At 39.1% G+C, this 21015-nt stretch overlaps 1 protein-coding gene across 2 annotated transcripts in view; it reads left to right on the top strand.

Moving 5' to 3' along the window:
* Window positions 1-21015, top strand: part of SYNPO2 (synaptopodin 2) — a 171422-nt gene that overhangs the window by 109973 nt on the left and 40434 nt on the right. The gene's annotated exons all lie outside the window — the stretch shown is intronic.

Raw genomic sequence — 21015 nt, 5'->3', positions numbered from 1 at the left:
GATAAACCTAGACCTTATGATTAAATTTTCTTGGACTTTAACCAAATAACCGTAGATCTTTGTTTGATAAATATTTTTTATTTGCTGTTTTTTTATCACTAATTAATAAAAGTGCACACAAACAAATGTGTTCTCATCATGTATTCAGTCTGTCCCTTTTAGACTCCTCGAAGGTAAGAGCAAGATTTTACCTCCAGCGTGCAATTCTCCACAGTGTCTAAGTGCCGTCAACATTCAGCTCTGCTGTCTCATGATCTAAAAGTCCATGATTGTTTTAGCTTTTGATGCAGGATGACCCCAGCCTATAGCTCTCACCTGTGAAGTTCTTTAAATATACATCTTTGTAATGAGCCAAAGCCATTTCTTCAAAAGACGAAACTCAGACCAGTTAGCGTGTTAGGTATTTGAAGAGAAATACATAGCTCAATTTGGGGTTCTACACTGAGCTCCAAGCCCAACATATGTAATTATCATGGCAGCTACTATTTACTATTTGTTGTATGCCTACTGCTGTGATGAACATTTTACATGTATGTATTTCAGGCAGTCATTTCTCTCAACAACCATGGTTATGATAAGCATCTTGTTCCCATTTTATACGTGAGAAAACGGAAGTTCAATGGTTACATAACCTGCTCAAAGTCACACAATTAGTAAGTGAAGGAGGAATTCTTTGAACCCAGGTTTGTGTGATTCCATAGGCCCTGCTTTGAGTGGCAGTACAGAGTGTGGTTGGAACCTTTGCCTCTGAAGCCAGACTGGGGTTCAGTCTTCGCTCTGCCACTTGGTAACTGATGATACTGAGACCTGGGCCAAATAACTGATTCTCCCTGAACCTCAGTGTTTTCATTTGTAATGTGAAGGGTGGTAGTAATACGCATCTGGTAGTGTTGTTTTGAGGATTAAATGTGTTTGTACACAAGAAACAGAACAGAACTTGAAACACAGAAGCATTATATAGTGTATGCTGTTCACATCTAGTGTATACATTATTGCGCCTGTAGTCGTGACGGTCCACACACCTCAAATTCAGTAAGTCCCAAACACATTCATCATCTTATTTCCCCTAGACTTGCTTCCCTGGTTTGACTGAGCAACTGTCATCCGCAGGTCTTCCGAGCTAGAAAACTTTATATTCAACTAGTACTTCATTATTGATATAAATCAATTCCTAACTTCTGTCAAATTCATCTTGTAAATACATTATAAACATATCCCATCTTTCCCAATTCTGCATGAGTCACCGGCTCATCATTTATTAGCTGGACCTTTGCTGTCCAATGTGGTAGCCACTGGCCACATGTGGCTATTTAACACTTGCAATGTGGCTAATTTGAATTGAGATGCACTATAAGTATAAAATATACAAGAGATTTCAAGGACTTATAATGAAAAAAATAATGTAACCTATTTCATTAATGACTTTATATTGCTTACATGTTGAAAGAAAAATATTTTGGAATAAATATATATATATATTTTAAAGATTTTATTTATTTGAGAGAGAGCATGAGTGAGCACAAGCGGTGGAGGGTGGGGGGATTGGCAGAGGGAGAAGCAGGAGCCTGGTGTGGGTCTTGATCCCAGGGTCCTGGGATCGTGACCTCAGCCAAAGGCAGACGTTTAACCAACTGAGCCACCCAGGTGCTCCAAACACATATATTTAAATTAATTTTGCTTGTTTCTTTTTAGTTTTTTAACATGGCTACTAGGAAATTTAAAATTATACATGTGGTTTACATTTGTTGTTCATATTATATTTGTACTGACTAGTGTTGGTCTGGATGTTTCCAAATGCCTTCCATCTATCTATCTATATCATCTATCTATCTATCTATCTATCTATCTATCTATCTATCATCTATCATCTATCTATCTATCCATCTATCTATGTAGTCATCTATATAGCTAATCCTACTTTTTTCTATCTTATTTCTCTCTATTCCCTTGTGTCCATAGTAATATTAAATACGTCTTCCTGAACACAAATCTGGTCCGGTCTCTTTTTGTAATTAAAAGACTTTGCTAGCTTCGGTGGTCACCTACAATGGAAAGCCTATCTGGGGCATACCCCAACTTTTTATCCTCTCTCCACCTGGCCAGCCTCGTATCTTGCATGACTCTCTTCCTTGCATTTCACATTCTGTCAGTACCAAACTGTATTCCGGTTCCCAGGTCATTTCATAACTTTTTGCCTTTGCACATGTTTTCCTCTTTGTTTTGAATACTCTTCTTCCTGGTTTTCTTGGTGAAGTTTTATTTATTTTCCAAAATCTGAGACATCACCTCCTCTAGGGAGGCTTCCCACAAAGTTCATCTTTCCATCTTTTGCAATACTCTTGTTCTTTATACTTTTATTATTACCTTTCCACATGTATAACTTGTTTTTGTATCTGTCCCCGCCTGCTAACCTGAGTCGATAGAGGACATGACTGTATCTTACTCATTTCTAATATGTCATTCAAAAAACAGTGACTGAATAAAATAAAATAAAATAAAATAAATAAAATAAAACAACCTGCTCTCAAAATACACTTCTGTAAGATAAAAATAACACAAGGCATAAACTGTGCCCTAAGAGAGAGGTCAATGAATATTTATTTGTGGGAAGAGAAGAAGTCAATTAATGTTGACTGAAATTTGAAAGAAGGTATGATGAGGTAGGACAAATCTGACTGACTGGCTTAGGAAATGTCTCTCCAATGTGGCCTTTTATAAACGTGACATAGTCCAGGCCCTGACTCAGTGGCGCAGGCCCTACAGCAGTCTGGTCACTGTGCAGGCGGTACCCCAATCGGGGGTCACTAACTCATGCTACCTGTAGACAAAGAAGACTGAGGGTAAGCTAGAATTCTGATTTCTTCTTTTTGAAGGAGAGAAAAAACAGAATGACAAGAAGACTGATTGCTTGCATCTTCTGGCCAGTGCCTGTCTTCCCTTAGAAACCAAATTATTATGTAAATCAGGGACCTGTGAGTGAGGAATCAGAACAAAGTGTGTAAGTTGGAAGCTTCGATGGCGGGTGCCTGCCGCGCGCCCCTCCACAGTTGGAAAGCACCTGGTGTTGTGCACGTCAAGCCCTTGATCTGGATACCTTCTCTTCTGGGCAGTACTTTTATGGGCACTGCTTTGTCTCCTACCCTTTTTTAATTTCTATTTCTGGACAACTCATTCAGAAAGACACATTCTTTCCTTTGATATGGTAATACCTTCCATTAGGCTGCTCTGGACTGTGCTCTGTCCATTTATCTAGAGTTCCTTTGAAAATGCCTGTTCTCATCTGTTACTGTTGACCTCAGAGTTAACTCTCACATACACCCCCCTTTCCTTGCTTCCAAGATTTTAGACGTCCCTGATTCCTGCCACAGTGCATTTGCTGGGGATGGAGGGAGGCACTGAGGAAGAAGAGAAAACCAAGCTTCCGGGAGGACATGGTGGGATTCTGGAGAAGGGTGGGGGTGGGGCATTGGCACGGAGCTAGGAAAGCCCAGAGTTCTGCATTGGGAGTCATCTAGGACTTGGTTAATAATTGTCCTTGCTTGATAATCACATTTTTCTGGACATAGATATCAGCTAATTGGGGAAAATTACAAGGCCCTGAACTTGGCCCTGAGTGTACATATCCATCTCACTGGCTTGGTCATATTCTAAACTTTGCTGCCTTTGTGCTGTTCAAAAGTATGAACGTGCTAGGTTGCTGACAGATGAAGCGTTCACTATTTGTACTGTAATGACTACTAAAGGGCAAAGCACATTTTAAAGGCAAAATATTTCCTTTTTGGTGAACGAACAAAAAAGAATTATGTTATCTTGTATATTTAGATATTATCCTATATATTTGGCAAATGAGAAAACTATTCATGAAGACTTTAGAAATTGTAATTCTTGCTTCTTAGAGTCCAGAGGACTTTCGTAAACAAAAGTTTAAACAAACAAACAAGATTATACGTCTATTAGTTGCTATCCTGTTTTAAATGTCTCGATTTGTTAGTGCCTGGTTCAAAATTTACATAGAAAGGAACTTTGGAGTGAGAGTCAGGGATCCTTGAGGGCTGCATTAGTCCTAGTTCTATCATTGCTTGTGCAACCTTGAACAGGGATCTTAACCTCTCTGGTCTTAGTTGTTCTGTGTAAAAAGCAGAGGACAGGTTGTGTTATCTCTCACAACTCTACAACTCTGGGAGTTTGTGAAGTATTATTCCAATAAGTGGGTCAAAGCCTGAGATTTTAAACTTTTTCTTTCCTCCCTCCCTCCTTCCTTCTTTCCTTTCTTTCTGTCTTATAGCAGGGTATGAAGAAGACAGATTCTGGTTGAAATGATGGGTTCTTGAAATACCTGCCACTCACTGAGCATGTGATTTTAGACAAACCACATCACATCTCACAGACTTGGTTTCTTCTCCTGCAAAATGGACTTAAAACTACTTTCCTCTCAGGGCTATCGTGAGGATTAGAGATAGTGTGTGAGTAGCAAATGGTTTAGCTGTGGTTCTTGTTATTACTAATCGACCATGTCAAATGATAAGGAGATTAAAACAAGGTTCCTGTTTTCATGAAGATACAATTTAGGAGTGCAGATACCATGCTTTCTAATAATTAAAATATAAGTTATAAAGTGCCACAAGAGAAATTCAAAGTGATTTTTAATGCGTTCATAGACTGCAAATCTTTCTGTCTGGAGGGCAAAGGGAGATAATGAAGGGAAGAGCTTCAGGGAGGAGCAGCCATTTAATGTGGACTCTGAAGGGGAAATCAGATTTCAAGACAGGATGGACATTCTGGGAAATACAGGGTGGATCTAAACACAGAGAATTTTCTTTTAATTTACTACTCTCTTCAAGGTTTGCACTGTTGCCTGACCTTTATAAAAAGTTTTGAAGCAGAGATGTTAAATACCAACATGCTCTGGTCCAAGAAGTTATTTTTCCTCTGGAGGATCTGGCAAAGGAAAAGTTAAAGAGCTTTGGAGAATGGCACGTTAAACAGAAAGGAATTTCAAAATACAGGTCTATTTGAGGAAAAGCAAGACTCTTTAATAAGCAAATGTAAATGCGTTGGCTACAGGTCACAAGAGAGCTGCCAGTTATCACTCCATCAATCTTTCCTCCCAGGTAGCAATGTTTGGTGACTTAATGAGGTGATAAGGAGCAAGAAACTGACACATGCAGAGGCAGAGTCAGAAGAAAATATCAGAGAAGGTCATTCCCATTCGAACCTTTCTTTGCTTTTAATGTCAAAGACCTTGCTAATAGGTGAGAACCCCAGAGTTGGGGTTAATATTGAGTTATCTCCACTCTGCCTTTGCCATGTAAGAGAAGAGAAGGCTTCTTGATGACTGCCATATAAATAGGCTGCAGAAGACACACAAACACACACACACACACACACACACACACACACGTAATGCAACACCCAGGGATCACCACCCTGGATTAATAAAATAGCACAAGCTCATAGTTGTTCACATTACACAAGGTTCCCTTCTCGGCACTGTGGTGTGGTGCTGAAATGCTGTTTAAAAATTTGTGCTGCTGCCTTCATACCATGGCCATATTTTGGAGCCTATGACTTCATCACGGTCTGAATTGCCAGGGCTGGATTCCAGGAGAAAGGGGAAGGGAGGTAGATAGGAGGGACAGGAAGCAAAGATAGGCAGGTTGAATAAGGCAGGATGAATTAAAACATTTAATTCCACTTTTTAGAATTCCGTTCTATCATTTGCACGGAAGGTCTGTGTCTTGTGCTTTCTCCTTCCTTCCACCCCTCCCTCCCTCCTTCCTTCCCTTTTTTACCTTTGGCTATTTTCCTTCTTATTTTCAGATTACACACTTAATTTGTGTTCTTTCCTCCTTCCTTCCTTCCTTTCCTTCTTTCTGCTGTAAACATTACTCACTGGCTTACCAAAATGGAAGTTGAAGATATGCTCTGCCACCCCTCCCTCCCTACTCCCGGCCTCAAGCTCACATAATTCCCCTTTGCCCCTACTCCACCCTTCCAATATCATTATATATATTTTGTTTGAATCAATATTCAATGTTTAGATTATAAAGCTAAGCTCTATACTACGCCATGAGTACTTTTTCCTTTCTTACACAAGTGTTTTTTCTCTTAGAATTAACAGATGTCTTTCCTTTTTAGTGTTCTAAGTATTTGTCACTCATTTATCCCCAAACTCTGTCCATCTGTCTAAATAATTCTCCTGATATTTTAAATCACATCAGGAACTCTATCAATACCATCTGTTTTGGTTGCTAGAGTCTTCTGACCTGCTCTGATTTGGACTGGTAACTCTCTTTGCGAGATACATATCTGTTTCCTAGAATCTTTCTTTGTAATCATCCTGGGGATTCCTCTTTTCCTCTCTTGAGTTGATCCCTACTCCCTAGACCCCACATCTCCTTTTTTCTTGGTTCTCTTCCTCATTTTTACGGCACCCTTCCTCCAGTTGCTTCCTAAGAAAGGGTGGTGAGAGCTAAGTTTTCCGAGATCTAGAATATTTGATAGCATCTTTATTCTGTCCTTACTCTTAATTGATAATTTCTCTAGGTTAGCATTCTAGGCTGGAAAGGCCTTCTCAGAATTCTGAAGGTATCAATCTGTGCTTGACCTTCAGTGTTGCTATTGAGAAGTTCAAAGGAATTCTAAAACAAAACGAAAAAGAAAAAAAAGAAAAAAGAAAAGAAAAGAAAAGAAAAGAAAAGAAAGAAAAGAAAAGAAAAGAAAAGAAAAGAAAAGAAAAGAAAAGAAAAGAAAAGAAAAGAAAAGAAAACCACAAAGCAATCCTGATTCTTGATCCCTTGCGTATGTAACTTTTTCTCCTGGAAACTTGTAAGATCTTTTTGTGAAATTCATGATGATGTGCCTTGGTTTGTATGTATTTTATGCTAGTGTATGGGTCCTTCAATTTTGGGAAGTTATCCTTAATTACTTATTTGATGATTTATTTCTTTTGTTTTCTCAGCCTGAAATTCTTGTTATTCAGACATTGGACCATTTGTATCCATTCTTGAATTTTTTAAACTTTTCCCTTCTATTCTCATCCTTTTGTCTTGATTTTAAACCTGTTAGGTTCTAGGAGATTCTAGAAAATTTCCTCAACATTATTTTCCAAATTCTCTGTCGAGCTATTCATTTCTGCTGAGATATTTTTAACCTCCGAGAGTCTTTCTCATTCTTTTCTATACCTTTGATTTCTGTTTCATGAATTTCATATCACTCTGAAGATATTAGTGATAATGTTTTTTGGTGTTTTCCTCTCCTGGTAGTTTTTATATTTGCTTTTTGCTTATTTTGGCCTGTCTTTTACAATAGAAGCTTTCCTTTACATTAGAAGAGAGATTTCCTTGGCTATCTGCTTACTGAGTCATTTCTTGGTGAAGCTCTAATATCTCTACTTTTTTTTTTTTTGGATTGGCTAATCAGAATCTTTCAGTCTCCTTCCAAAAGGGTATAAAGTCTAGCTGCCAGAGTTCTGGGAGCCCAGACAGAAGGGGGCTTGGGGTGGCGTGGGGGGGTTATTGCTATCTAGTAGTTTTTCTTTCACTTTCCTTCTTTTCCATATGGCTCACCCATCTTCAACTGTGCCTGGTGTCCTATAGGGCTAATCGAGGCCATTTGCTTGGCTGAGGGGAATTAGGAAATGGTATTGGGGTGTTCTCATATCTTCTTATCTTCCTGTTTTCATCCCTACTCTCATCCTTACTTCAAGAGGGAGCTGTTCCCACGAATTCCTGAGTCTTGAGGGAATTCTACAGAGCAAATTGTGTTGCTTCTTAGCTTTCTCCTTTCCTGACATAGGAGTCAGTATTCTCAGGTCTACCTGTTTGTAGAAACTGTTAAAAATTACCTTTTTTTTTTTTTAACTGAGGAAAGTTTTAAAATGGCAAATAAATATCTACCTTTGGAAAACAATATGGGCAAATAGCATTGCTGCGAACAACCAAATAATTGTTTCGAAATAGCATTAACACCAAGCTAGTCTAGCAACACATATCCAATGGGAGCATTCAGCAGCTATGACTATTATATTCTGCAAAGAGAACAAATGGTTTGTAGTAAAAAGAAAATGCGTTGGCTCACAGTATGTCCATGGAGAGAAACTAGGGTGTCCTCCGAGCTTCAGCCAGAGGCACTGGGGTGCCAGAAAGGCAAAGATGTCGCCTTTCCTAGCAAGAAGAAGCTGTGAGTGAGGGAAAGGGGAAGCAACAAACCACCCAGGCCACATTCACCCTGACACCATCAACAATAAACAATACAAAACTTCTTAAAAATAAGCCTGAACTTGATGGCATGAAACTTGGTGTCCTAACCACTGCCTTTCTTATACTTTACAATACATGAAGACGAAAGGAGATTTCAATGAAGAACTTATTCAAGATGGAGTCAGTGTGTTCATTGTACAGGAGACACAACTCACACTCTTAGGAAGAGAAGGTCTTTTAGTAGAATACAAATTATCCAGTTAATTTACGTTCAATAATTCAAAGAAACTTCTTAATGCAGGAATGTCAATCTATTTCTTCTAATCACACTCTTTCCCACTTTGATATGGATTCAAATTTTTTAACACTGATATTGGGGAACAGGCAGAACATATAGTTTATACACTGAAATGTTAATAACATCATCTCATACTTTTGCTTTTGTTTCAAGGAATATTAATATGTCAAATATAAATGTGCAAATAAAGGAATCTGTGAGATATAGAACCAGGCACAAGAAACCGTTCTTTATACCCTTGAAAATGACAAGCAAATTGAGTCCATCAACTATAATTATAGTCCATGAAGAATTTTAAGACACCGTTATTAGAGAGAGAGAGAACAGGGAAGGGGATGGGGAGGGACAAATAAATGCAACAAAGCACACACTAACAAACACAAAAGTAAAGGAAACAAAGCAGCATATTTGTTGTTGGATCATATCAGTTCTCATGGGGTTAGGTGCCCCTCTCACTATGGGTCCTGGTAATTATCTGTGGTTATTAGGGCATGTCAGAAAACCAGCCTTTGAAGATGGACGTCTGATTGCCAAGTTCTTCCTAGTCTCTGGGGCTAGCCTAGAAGGCAAGCCTAGATCAGTACCCGCTGCTGGAGGCACTCAGTAGTTGGTAGATGAATGAACGCCTTCAGGAATGAGGTGAAATGAGCTATGGAAACTTGTAAGCACATTGGTCTAATTTTCACTGCCTTTTTTACTTCCCTGTATAGCAAACTCTGAATGAAAGAAACCATGTCTTAGCAAATATAAATGAGATTAAACAGTGACAGAGATTATGTTGTGGTATTGTGAACGATGGGTACCAACCCATTCATTTGAAAAAAATTTGAAAAGATTTGATATTTTCTTTGAAATCCAAATTGTTTCATAGGAAGAGGAGAAAACTCAGTATTTCGCAAATTTTCTTTTACAATTTGTAAATTAGGACAGTCCTTGCCTCAAAAAATTAGTATGGCTTATTTTTTTTTCCTCTAAATTATAATTCATATAGGCTGTTACACAGTTTGCTTGAGTCATCTCAAATGTTTCTATACCGAACTTTAATTCATTAAATTACTTTAATATATTTATCTGCCATTTGACTATTCCATTTCCTCCAAATATTATGCACAACTAATTTAATTAACGTGGAGACAATTTTTCCTATAAAACAAGCACTTGGTAATTCCATTTCTTTGCTTCAGATTTATGTAATAATAGAGAGGAAATTGAAATTTCATCATATTTAGTTTCAAATGAAAATCAAGAACAAATGGAAATCCATCGTCTTTAGCATTTTCGACTTTGTGACCAGCTAGAGAATAAACACTATAGTTAAGGTAAATCAGAATTTGAATATGTTGTCATATTTGCATTGCACACTTAGCACAAGTATTGTCAAATAGTACCTGGAGCTTTTTGTATGGTTGGAGGCTACACAAGATATTTTTGAAGAACTAGTTATTTGCTTGCATGAACTCCTTACAGAATTGAGCTCATGTTGCTTCCGCGTAAGCAGTCTTCAGCAGCACTCTGGCTCACATTATATTTACCACTTCTAATCCAGACAGTTTTGTTTCGGAACATCTTTGTTTTCAGAATAATGAAAGTTGTATAGTTAAAATAAAAGAATATGTTAAAAAATCTGAAAATCATGATTATAAACTCATCTTCTAGTCTCCTTTAAAAGTATGGCTATTTGAAGCTTAATAGAGTTAATGAGATGGTCCTCGAAAGAAAGTTCCTCAGTACAGATCTGCCTATTTGTCATACACACACACCCCCAAAATGGTTGGCCCCCCAACATAGTTCCCTACAACATTTTATAGAAAATAGCACCAGCTTCAGGCATCCCTGGGAAACTTGTTAAAAATGCAGATACAAATGTCCCAGCCTCTGAGATTTGGTTTCCATAGAGGATAGGAAGTAAAAACTGGGTTTCTGCGTTTTGAAGTTCTGCCCAGAGATCTGGTGTCCACCAGAGGTTATAAATCCTGTTCTAGAAGGCCGCCACTGGTTCATGTGCCTCTGGTACAGCATGTCACAACCCTAACGTGTGTAGGAATCATGGATGATCTTGTTAAATGCAGTTGATCCATCTGGGTTGGGGGCTGGGATCCGATGGTTCTAACAAATTCTGGGGTGATTCCAAGACTACTGGTCTGGGAACCTCACTTTGAATTGCGAAGCTGAGATTTTCATAGCCCTTTCGTAGGCAAGCTAACAGGCATTTGTTTGGAAGTGCTCTGCAAGATACTATAGCATTAACTGGAGGCGGCATTGTGCTGTGAAAGGATAGTCCCTCCAACAGCACTCCCTGAGCACTCCCTGTGTCCTCGGTGCTATGTCTGTGCATCCCAGAGCTCCCTTGCCCCCTCCTCCTGAGGTCACATTTATTTGTCCTTTAGGAAACCTTCCCTCCTCCAAGAATCCTTGCTTGCGGGGAGTGCCCTGGGTGTGCTCCCATTACATACTGTGTTAACTTGAATGATAGCAGTTATCATGTGGGGTTACACTTATCTACTGATTTATTTATCTTAGAATATAAAGTTTTTTAAAAAGATTTACTTATTTATTTTTTTGGGGGGAGGGGCAGAGGGTGGGATCTTCAGGCAGACTCCCCACCGAGTGCAGAGCCCAGGCTGGGATTGATCCCACAACCCATGAGATCATGACCTGCGCTGAAACCAAGAGTGAAGATGGTCAATCGACTGAGCCCCCAGGCGCCGGTAGAACATAAAGCTATTGAGGGCAGTATTCATTATTGACTTCAGAGCCCAGAACACTGTCAGTCACATAAAAGACAATCAGTAAATATGTAGCATAATTACCTACTTAACTAATTAATCAAATGAGGAGCAAAAACAAAACTTCCAGCTCCAACTCCATTTTCTTACATAAACTCAAGAAAGACCTCTGGCTAGGTGAAGAGAGAGTAGCTGAGGGCTCTCGCCTGCCCCTGCAAGGCTCTGCTGGGCTGGCTCCGGCCCAAGATTTTTTGGCAAGATGACGACATTCATGTAGGCTCTCCTCAATCAGAAATAAATAGGAGAAGTATTAGTCAATCACAGCAGGGGGCATGACTGGTTTTAAAATGCATCAACAGAACACTTACGTGGACACAGAAGGCACTTGGCATGACCCCGATTTCCCTTCTTGAAGTACGGGCTTTGGAGAGCGCTCGCCCGGCCCCGGCGCGCTCCCGCGGACCTGCCAAGGCAGACGGGGCACAGGCGAACTGCGCTGCACCTGCGGCATTGCCTCACTCGGGCGGCCTCCGCTCATGTGCTCTTCTCCATAAATTGCAACCAAGCCCATACTTAGGAAAGGTTTAGGTTTTACTGATTGCCTTGTGACTTTACCTCTTCTGGGGCCAGAGAGATGGTGGCGAAACGGAGTGACTGGCAGGAGCAGCTGCAGAGCCGCTTTACGGAGTCGCGGTGTGACCGTTCCTGTGCTGCGGAAAACTCCGTTCTCTCTGATGTGCAGTATATAGGACCAATTCATTTCCCCCAATACACCGGGAATTCCCTATTTCTCACGAGACCTTTGCTGTAGTCTCATACCTGAAAGAGACTAGAAAGAGAGAATACATACAAAGTAAATAGGTTTGGGAGTGACTGTTGACTCTCGTACTGAGGGAACTGAGACAGACATCCGAGTAAAAGTCAATTTTCTCCTATTGTCATTAATCAGCACACTTGCTGTGTGCAAGACATACTTTGGGTTGGAAACAATACAGAGATCTTTGTATTGCGATCACAGCGCTCAATGAATTTCAACTAGCCACTAGTTTGGAAACTGGATGGGGGCTGTTTCCAATGCAGTCTTCACATTCCAGCCCAGAGAAGACTTTCTCCTTCCCTTTGTCTCTCCTCCCACAGACAGTAGACTTCAAATCTCTAGAACTGGACTGAACAATGAGAGTCTTCGTTTCCCTTGGGCACCAGAGTTGCCTTTAGTCGGAATTCACAGTTGGTTTCAGGTGTGCTCTCTCAGAGCAAGGTTTGCAAAAGGCATCCCTTCCTGGTTTCTGTCAGCCTTTTCCTTCTTGGGCTGTTTGCCCTTACATTGCCTTTGATGGAATGTCCTCCTCTCCAACTCAGAGACCCAGGATGCTGATGATGTATCACATATGTCTGTCTCTTTAGATCAGTATTCTCAAAGTGTGGTCTGCAGTCCTCCAGGGGTCTCTGAGATGCTTTCAGGAGATCCATGAGTTCAAAATGATTTTCATAATAATACCAAGATTTTTGCTTGTCTTTTCACTGTGTTGACATTTGCATGGATGATGCAAAAAGCCAAGGTGGATGAAGACCCTTGCACGTTAGCATTCAGGACAGTGACTCCTACCTGTACTAGGAGTCATTGTATTCCTCACTGTCCCCAGGTGACTTAAGAAACAGGATTCTGGTTTCGTGTAAGGCTATTCTTGATAAGGCAGTACAAGCTTGCATTTTTTTTAAAGATTGTATTTATTTTTTAGAGAGAGAACGTGAATGGAGGGGAGGAGGGAGAAGGAGGGAGAGAGAATCCCAAGCAGACTCTGCACTGAGTGCAGAGCGCGACACGGGGCTCCATCTCACAACCCTGAGATCATGACCTGAGCCGAAAGAAATCAAGAGTTGGACGCTTAACCAACTGAGCCACTCAGGTGCCCAAAGCTTGCATTTTATTGAATCTTAAGCACACATCTTTTTAATATTCTGTACGACAAAATGAAAATATGCATAAAACAATTTTACTGAATACTGAAGAACACTGCTTGTCTTGAGGAAGCACTTGGACAGTCCTTTCAACTGCAAGCTCTACTAGCCATTTTTTTTCATGAACATCATTTCTGCTTTAAAGAATGACTGACAGACACACTGCAGTTAATCAAACTGGGTATTCAGTAGACACCTTCTAAAAAATGAGCAAAATGAACCTGTAACTTGAAGGAAAACACTGCCAGTATTTGAACGTCCAAGGGAAAATTAAGTTTCATCTGCCACTGTAAATTTGACTGCTTCTCAATACTTAAAGACTTCTCTGATGAGAACATTGATGATATCAAGGAGGGTGATTTTGTATATTTGTATAATGAAGTGTGTCAACATTTGGAAGATCTGCATAACTCAGTGAATCAATATTTTCCAAATAACAATGTATGGGGTAACAGAATGATGGATGGGTAAAAGGTCCATTCAAACTGCGAAATATACCAATGAATTTTAATGTTACCAAGTATGAAAAGTTCATAGCTACAGTTTTAAATTTCACCTTGCAACTTTAGAAACTACCACGTGTTGAGTTTGATGTAGTGTCAAAGAAAAATATCCAAAATTATCTGAAAAGCATTAAAATACTCTTCCCTTTTCCAGCTCTGTGTGTGTGTGTGTGTGTGTACACACATTTATCTGTGTGAGACTAGATCTTCATACACTTCAATCAACACAATGTAATACAACAGAATGAAGAAGCACATATGAAAATCCAGCTGTCTTCTATTAAGCTCAGATACTAAGAAATGGAAAACAATGTTACTATTCTCACTAAATTATCTTAGTGTTAAAAAGCATGGCGATTTTTCATAAAAACATTGTTTACATTAAGATACCCATCATTGTATTTTATAATTAATTAATGAACAAAATTTTTAAATGTCCCACTTTTTATTTCTAACATGGTAAATATCAATAGAACCCCTAAGAACAAAATATTTTTAAAGTTTGCTATCATTTATTAGGTTGTAAATGGGTCCTAAGACCAAAAGGTCTGAGAATTGTTGCTCTAGGTCCCACACTCAGCTAACTAAAGCTCTGGAGGTGATCATTTCACCCGGGCCCTTCCCTGAAAGGGCACAGTCCTTGATTAACTTCCCCTGGCTTCTGCATAAGCTAGTTCGCTCCTTTTTGCAGCCAGATGGCTCAGCACGTCCTGTGGCTCGGGTGGTGGCAAGTATTCCAATTACGTGAAGACAGTATTGGCATTGTCCTCTACCCCACTTTCCCACTAAAGTAAATGTTCAGTGCAATCAGTGACTTTCTTGGATTAAAACTATGCAAAATACTTATAAATTAGTACTGTTCACAGTTCTTTAATATAAAACCTCCTCAGAAATTTTACACGATTCTTTCCAAAACGGAAGCACCACAATATATCTCATATGTATGTGTGCATGTGCGTGTATATGTGTGTATGTGTGTGTTGCAGTTCAACAAGGCAGAGAATTAGCAGTCTAGAGGGGATTCCTTCATTTGCCTGAAAGGAAAATGATTCCCTGAGACCCTAAATGCCTTGTTGCATGATTTGGTTGTTTAATTAAGGTACTATCTCCAGTTTGCTACTAGAGCAAAATAACAGAATTCATACATTTTTAAAAAATGTGTACCCTTGTCCTGGGGAGGACATTTTTCATGTTATGTCTACCTTCTTTATCTGTAGTTTTATGTATGAGCAACCTGAAGAAAAAACTGCTTTATCTAGTTTAGTCAAATATAGTAAGACTTTAGATGGCTATAGAGCTGTGGAAAAACAGGGCATTCCAGAAAGATACATTTTCTGGATATGTGAGACATATTCAGTGTCTAAAACTAAGCCATTTCAGTAAAAACACCAATACAAGAAAAGTATTTAGGACCTCAAATTATGAACTCTAATCCAGTGCCTAATGAGGCAATGCCTCAGATCCAGTTATACCTTTAAATAGCAAATCTTTTGTTTTAGCTCTGTGGGGCAGTTATCTCTAAAAGGGATGTTGTTCTGCAACTCATCAAGCTAGTAAAGATGATTTAAACATTTGAAATCATTTGAGATCATTATTATTAATGTCCACTCTTATACTCAAATACAATAGAGGCATCAAGTCCCTTGATCAAGTGAGAGTTTTTTTACACCTTCATTAAATGATCCTATATCCAGAGTCTTTTATTTTTTTAAGATTTTGATGTGTTTTTAAATATTGGCTTTTACCTTCTTGCTTTGGCACCGTATTAACTATAACATCTTCCTCTACACAGGATGCATATTTGTCTCTCCATTTCTAATTTCTGTAAACCAAATTTAAAAACCTCATTAGAACTGTATAAAATTAAACAAATAGAATGAGAAAGGGCCCCAGACACCTATAGTGATGGACAGAAGTCTTAGTGAGCTTTATTTATTACCATATTTTGACCACTCAAAAGATTGTTGAGCTTACTTATAGGTGCTTCTTTTAAAAAAGATTTTATTTATTTATTTTTGAAAGAGAGAGAGTGTGTGTGCGCGCGGGCACATGCACGAGCACGAGTGGAGGGGGGAAGCGACTCCCTGCTGAGCAGGGAGCCTGATGTGGAACTCGATCATAGGACCCTGGGATCATGACCTGAGCTGAAGGTAGATGCTTAACCAATGACCCCCAGGTGCCCCTTATAGGTTCTTTAGATGACTGATGATATTCGTATTAGGTGAGATATCACAGCATAATAATTATTTAGCTAATAGTCGTGTATAGTTAACAAAATCATAAAAAAAACAGCTATTTGAAAGTAGTGAATTCTAATTCTGTTGTCTTTTCTGAGTAATTTTGCTTCTAGTGATTACATATTTATCTAGTCTTAGATTTCACATAGGCTTTTTAATGAGTTCTTTAAAAAGTATTTCAAAAAATATTCTGTATAAATGCTTATGGAAGGAATGTTCCTTATGGGTCAAAAGCCTTTATGCAGTCTTTCACATTTAATCCAACCAAAAAGCAGACGGGGACATGTACACGTAGGCTCTGGTCCATCAGTGTTTTCCTGAAAGAGCTAGGATGTTTACATTCTTAGGAAGAAAAGAAGAGCAGAGAATACCATTCCATATTTGTACTTGTTGGTTTTCTAGCATCATGGTGGCTGCTTCATAAGAGCTCAAGCAGTCATACTCCAGTATCGTTCCTGCCTGTGAAATCACATTGGTATGCAGATCCTGAAGTATGCAGCCCCATGGATAGGGCTCATTCCTGTCAAAGATAGTTATTTACTCCGGGAATCTTTCCAAGGTTGCTACCAGGAATGTTTTTTACTTTTATGGCGACTTGGTCCCTAAGGGTAAAGACAGTCATCCAAAAGGAAAATTTTCTGCCCAGTATTGTCCATATATTAGTGACCAGGGCACTTAAGTTCATAGTCTTCAAACCAAAACTCAACATGAAAACAAGCTATTGAGCTTGAATTGAAGTACTGAGTACAGAATAACTGAAAAATCCTAGTGTCTGTTTGCATTTGCTCTCGTGACCTGATTTGAATATAGTTTAAGATTTATTGTCACTATTTAGACAAACATTTTGTAAGTTGAACGCCTTCTCCAATTCTTTATGCACTTGTCAATACTTAAATGGAGAAAAGCCTCATTTCCTTTTAGGAATCAACTACTACCCTTTCAGAACATTTGTCTAAGATAACTGTGCATGTTGACAATCATCTCACTTCTTTCCTTACATATTCTTCACAGAGCTCTTATTTCTCTGGTGTTGATTTCTTAGTATGTACTCTGTACTGGCTTTTCTGAGCTTCCTTCATTGTCTTCAAGTTTTCATCCCCTCTGTCTGTCCTTCCTCCTTTATTCTTAGTAGATGGTGACCTCATACCATTTATCTGGTATACGTTTCTGCGCTGTCTCTCCTGTCTTGAAGTATCAGAGTCTGTGTCCATCTTTTTTGCTTCTTATCTGGATTTGACTAGTCACCGCACCTCTCTTAACCTTCTGTGTTTGCCCTTAATTCTATCATTCTGTATCAGTTCTGGGGTTCATTTGCAGAAAATAGAAACCCTCTAGTTATTTAATCAGCAAGGAACTCAATAAGTACTTGTAGACTTGTTGAAAGATCTGGAAAAGCAGGCTTGAGGCAGGGCCTCCAGGAATGACTTCAAACAACGCTGCAGACCCAGCTACCCAAGGGATTGGCAACATTTGTCACAATACAGAAGCAGGGGAGTCCACAGCCATTGGGCCCAGCGCTGGGTCTAGGGTTACATACCTTACTGATGATCTGGGATTAAGAAGCTGCCAGCAAAAGTGTTGTATCCTGAATAAAATCGTCTCCCATATCTGCACCAGCAAGATGGGTGTCTCCCGGTCTAACATCCCTCCCTGCTGAACTCAATCCCAAAGACAAGTTTCCTTGCAGCTACACCTGCTGGGTTAGACCTACATCACCCCCAGAGCCCTGGCTGCCAGAGAGTCTGGGAAATGTTGTTATCTTCTCAGCCTCTGTGACATTCAAGGCACACATGAATGAGCTTGGGACACAAGCTGAGCAGTCCATTCAGCACTGCTACGGTCTTCTCCACTGACTTTTTATTTACTCAGCGATTAGTTACATTTCGTATTTATTTACCATATTCTAGGGATTTTCTCAAGTCTTTTTTTCCCCCTCCATTTCACTGTTTGAATTTTTGCACTGTTTGAACGTTTGCACTAAGATCCAGGATGCCTTTTGCTCCCCACAATAAAGATTTTCCTGGGGTTCTTACTGCTTTTATTCCATTGTATTCTGGTCCTTGTTTTCTTTTGCCTTCTCATCCTGAAACTATATTGCTATTTGCTATTGAGTTCCAGAAATATTGTACCACTGTAAACAGGAATTTCCAACAACCTGTGACCTCATCTTTGGTACTGGGAAACTCACTGCCAAAGATGGAGGTTTGGAGTTCAGAATCTGGAGAGCAACTCCTTTAAAAGTTGGATTATTCCCTTAATTTCTAAAACTTAATCTACCATTCTCACCTCTCTTGCTGCACCGCCCAGTGACCATTCTGACAATTTCTCTGGTCAGCTGAGGAATACAGACCTACCTAGGTCTTCAGTGTGAGAACAGCAGGGGTGAGGGAATGCTTACTAAGTCTTGTCTCAGAGATACAAGGGAGGTTTTGTTGAAGGTCTGAAGTGGAAAACTGAGGAAAGGCTAGAGTTTCAGAAACAGCTGCTAGATCATAGACTACTTTCCAATTTCCATCAAAATGTTTTAATTTCTAAAATTTTACTTGTCCGAGATTATCTCTGTCATCCTCTTTCAGTTATCTCCAGGTCCCAGAGACTTCATGTTACAGATTGAGAATAGCCCACATGTGATAGGTTAGCTTTATGCTAATTTCCTCTTTTCTTTTCATTTATTTTAATAGAGAGAGTAGTGGAATCTAAGGAAGAGATTGTCTTGGTTCTGCCACTTGCTGTGACATGTTCTGACAGGACTTGTCAATGAGTTACACATGAAAATGTAGCACATGAGACAAGATTTAGTTTCACCAACAGCAAGCTGACACAACTGATAAGCCATTTACATAAAACAAAATCGTTTAACTACAAAGTTCTATGAGAATGTGTGATACCTGCTTTCTAGTCATTTCTGGAAGACTTGGAAATGAAGTGATAATAAAAGAATAGAAAAAGAAGGTTTTTGGATTTTGCCAGGGAATTATTAATTCCTAAAACCAAATCAGCATAGCTGAAACTCTTCTCAGATTTATTTTGTGAAATGAAATAATGTTGTTGAATTTCCCGAGAAGCTCTAACTTTCTGTTTTCAATTGGTTGTAGTAAAATAAATCTTTCCTGGTAAGGCTCAAGAAGCAGTAAGCAAAAAAAATACAGTCTTTGGTAAATATTTACATTACCAGTATCTCTTAGTTCTGTGGTCTGATTAAACTGAGAGATGCCAATAGGGAATACAGTATTTTATGGCTAGAAACTCCCTTGGGGCGCCCGGGTGGCACAGCGGTTAAGCGTCTGCCTTCGGCTCAGGGCGTGATCCCGGCTTTATGGGATCGAGCCCCACATCAGGCTCTTCTGCTATGAGCCTGCTTCTTCCTCTCCCACTCCCCCTGCTTGTGTTCCCTCTCTCGCTGGCTGTCTCTATCTGTGTCGAATAAATAAATAAAATCTTAAATAAAAATAAAATAAAATAAAATGTTATTAAAAAAAATAGAAACTCCCTAGCTGTCTAATGTATTAGATGTGGAATGAAGTGTCTAAGGGACTGTTCTCAAGAAAAAAGCATTCATCGCATGCTCATATAGGTATGTGGTATCAAATCACAGTTTGCAAAAGATAATTACACTCAAGTTTGAATTTTTAACATACTAGATCATAATATTGATTATTTTCCAATCTTTAAAGAACACCTTATATATAAATCTTAAAAGAAAAGAAGAAAGAAAACCAAATAAAGCAAACAAAACCTGTCTTTCCCAGGTTATGGACTGACAGGGCAAATTTTTTATTCCTCCCTGACTTTCCTTACAGCCTATTCCAATTGTTGCTACACACTCCTCTCTCTCTTTAAGATTCATTGTAGGGGCACCTGGGTGGCAGTCGGTTAAGCACCCAACTCTTGGTTTCAGCTCAGGTCTGATCTCGGGGTTGTGGGATCAAGCCCCGTGTGGGGCTCCGCACTCAGCATGGAGTCTGCTTGGGTTGCTCTCTCCCTCTCCTTCTGCCCCTTCTGCCTCTCAAATACAAAAAACCTTTTTTTTTTTTTTTTAAGANGATTCAGCTTTGTCAATGAGAATGATCTGCATATCCAAACTTATTATTGACAGTGTATTTCATTTTCACAAATAAGAATATGTTCAGGAGTTAGAATTTTCACTCACATATGTAACAATACACAAATATATACATTCTAAAATATCTGATTACACACAATGTAACATAAAGATCTTTTGTACACTAATAAATGAGCTATATCGGTGAAGTTGGTGATTGCAAAGGGTATGTCTGGGCGTAATAGACACTCTCATACCATCTTTGTTTTGGTAGTCTATTAAAAATGGAGGAAGAGTAGTGCTTCAGAAAAGCCATTGTGGCAAGGACAATATNGACTACAGAGGCTATGTGTGTAATGATTAAAAACACACGCTCTGAAGTCAGATTCCCTGGGTTCAAATGCTGATTCTCACTGTGCGATTTTAGGCAAAGTACCTAATTTTCCAAGTCACTGTTTTCTTACCTATAAAATGAAAGTAAAAGCAGTCCATCTGAACATTCACAAATGGAAGTGTATTTATACTTCTCATTGACGTTTGTAGGGATAAATGGTATAAGCATATAGAGGGTTTAGCATAGTACGTGCTCAGTGAAGATAAGCCCCTAGTATTTTAGTATTTGTATTGTTATTTCTGCTGGGAAACAAAAATAGGCTTGTCTTCTTCCATCTTTCAGTTATGAAGTGTGTACTTACTAAGAAAAAGACAGATACCACATTTATCTTTAGATTATGATGAGTTAATGCCAAATATAGGCATAAAAACTGAAAATAAACCCAGATGTTTTCAAACATCTTGTAGACAAAGTACCAACATTTTATAGCTTTTCTTTTACTTGGCATGTTCCTCTCTCGTGTGTGTGTGTGTGTGTGTGTGTGTGTGTGTGTGTGTGTGTGAAACCAACTCATTTTTATCCATTTGCCCCTTCTTGGGCACCTCTAGGAGCTATATGCGGGTCATGGAACTTAGTATATATTATTTCTAATCCTTTTTAACCATCTAGAGAAATAAAATTCATTAGCTCTATTTTACACTTTAGAAAACTAAAG

The sequence above is a fragment of the Ailuropoda melanoleuca genome, chromosome 11 (genome assembly GCF_002007445.2).
Source record: "Ailuropoda melanoleuca isolate Jingjing chromosome 11, ASM200744v2, whole genome shotgun sequence".
Taxonomy (NCBI): domain Eukaryota; kingdom Metazoa; phylum Chordata; class Mammalia; order Carnivora; family Ursidae; genus Ailuropoda; species Ailuropoda melanoleuca.
Note: the sequence above shows the minus strand (reverse complement) of the source record. Positions and strands in the feature narration are given on the sequence as shown.